We start from the raw sequence: 2,380 nt of genomic DNA on the forward strand, positions 1-2,380 counted from the left end.
CTCAGGAATTGAGCTCCCTCTCCCATGTTTTGACCAAGGTTGCAATGAGGTTTGGATCTGGGCCATCCTGGTGAAAATTCGAACTGAGCGTCAATGAGTGGGTTATTGTTGAGTAAGTGCTGTTTGATAGCACTGTCAATGGCATCTTCAATCACTTGGCCGATGATTGAGTGTAGACTGATGGGGCAGCAATTGGCTGTATTGGATTTGTCCTGCTTTTGTGGACAGAAAGTACCTGAGTAATCTTCCATTTTGGCATGTATTGTCGGTGTTGTAACTGTGCGAGATCAGCTTGGCTAGGATGGGCTAGTTCTGGAGCCTAAGTCTTCAACACTACAAACAGGATCTCTATCAATCACGGCGCATACTTCACATTCGTAGCTTAATATCACCCTCACACATTTAATACAGTAGCAAACTGCACACAACATCAATTGCTCAATCATGACAGCCACATCATCCAAACGCACTGCACCGCAAACTGTTGGAGGTAAAATATCTCAGCTTCAGGACATCATTGCAGGGCAGTATCCTGGGCTGGACCATCTTAAACTGTGTCATGACTGACCTTCCCTTTATTTTGAGGTCAGAAGTGGAGTGCTCACTGATGATTGTAGAGTGCTTTTGTAATGTCTCATAATGAAGCAGTCCATTTCCATATGCTGCAGGCTCAGAACCTCTTCGTGAGACCCACGAGAACATCCAACATACAAAAGATACAGGGATCATTCCTGCTCGCTGTTTGGGGATAACCAAATTTCCAAGTCTTCCTCGGTTTCTTCCCAGTTAAAGAATCTCTGACATTATTTGTTATGTAATTTTATTTGACAATTCTAACAAATAACTCAATACCAGCAAGAGGGTCCATAAAAGTTTCTATAAACCAGGTGGGCAAGGCTTCGGGACGCTGATTGATGCATGCCCTCTTTTCTCCAGCCTCATCTTTCTAATGCTGCCATCCAGATCCCAAAGAAACAAATCAGTATCCCTCAGCCAGACTCTTGATGCATGGCTGTGAGGAGTCTCATCCACCCTCAAATGCCAACTTTCATTTTTAGTGCTGCTTTCTTCTGAAAGAACAGCCTTATGTTAACCTGGCGTTTCCTTTGGTGGGCTGGCAGAGTACAGTCTGACACATAGCACTACAGTCTATGTGTGGCTGAATGCAGTCGTGATTTTATAGCAGCCAGGACACTTGACATCCATGAAGTTGGAGTTGGGTCTTTGCACCGGACGTTTCTTCGTGTTTCCTCTTCTCCTTGGGAGACAGGTGCAACAAATATTTAGCAAAAGGCATCTTTAATGTGGAGTCGCTATTGTGGGAAAGAAGGAAGCTCCTCTCCACAGAGATTTTTAGTAAAAGGTGAAAGATTTATATGATCTGAGTCGTAGAGGTTTACAGCACAGAAAGGCCCTTCGGCCCATCCCGTCTGCACCGGCCAAAAACAACCACCAAAGTATTCTATTTCCATTTCCCAGCACTTCACCCATAGCCTATGTCAGTGTTTTTCAAACTTTCTTTCCTGGGACTGACTTTTGCCAACTGGTCAACCTTCGGGACCCATGTCAGACAACCTTCAAGCCCCACATCGGCCAACATTCACAACCCATGCCGGTCAACCTTCGCAACCCATGCTGGCCGTCTTTTGCAACACACACCACGTTCGCTTACCTTTAATGTGAATGGGGAGTCTGCTTGGTTCTCAAGATCTCACTCCAATCTTGTTCACAGGAGGAGAGGGTATTGCATAAAGCAGGTGCAGATTTCAACCAGTTCCTTTGTGCCATCATCATCTTTATGAAAACAGAAAATCCAACATTTCCTTTGTAGGTCGTTTTTCAGGGCAATAGCAACAAAATGCTTGTTTTACTCAGCACTGGAATCTCGTGGGAAATGCTGCTCCACAATGCTGGCATATTCATGGGCTCTTGCCGTGTTTTTAATGTGCTGTCACAGGTCAAGTCAACAAGCGTCATATTTTCGTTTGGAGTCAGCTGTAAGTTAATAACAAACTCTGGGTTCTCAACCTCAAACAAATTTTTTCATCCATCACTTCTTTTTCAAAATCTGAAACTTCCCCTCTCATTTGCCAATACTTCTTTGAATATAACAACCACAAGCTTTGCACCCTTATTTGCATTGGCACAATTGACAAAATCATAACTCAAGAAATCACCTTTATGCTGCTTTGTTCCCAAGTTGTTTCTTTTTTGTAGGCTTTTAACAAAGGCCCTGGAGCTCTGTACAAAACTAAAACTAGCACTAATCTGTCCTGACCTGGACTCTCCTGATCAGCTCTCACCAGCAGAATCAGTTGTAAGATCCTGGCCTGTAGGTACACTGCCTATTTGTGTCTCTGCAGTCTTTTACATGTTGGAA

General features: G+C 43.9%; 1 pseudogene; it reads right to left on the reverse strand.

Annotated features, from left to right (window-relative positions):
- Window positions 1–1,054: 1,054 nt before the first annotated feature.
- On the reverse strand, window positions 1,055–1,297 carry LOC140387680 (small ribosomal subunit protein eS27-like; annotated as a pseudogene).
- Between the last annotated feature and the right edge of the window lie 1,083 nt (window positions 1,298–2,380).

This window comes from Scyliorhinus torazame, chromosome 13, assembly GCF_047496885.1.
Source record: "Scyliorhinus torazame isolate Kashiwa2021f chromosome 13, sScyTor2.1, whole genome shotgun sequence".
Lineage (NCBI taxonomy): Eukaryota > Metazoa > Chordata > Chondrichthyes > Carcharhiniformes > Scyliorhinidae > Scyliorhinus > Scyliorhinus torazame.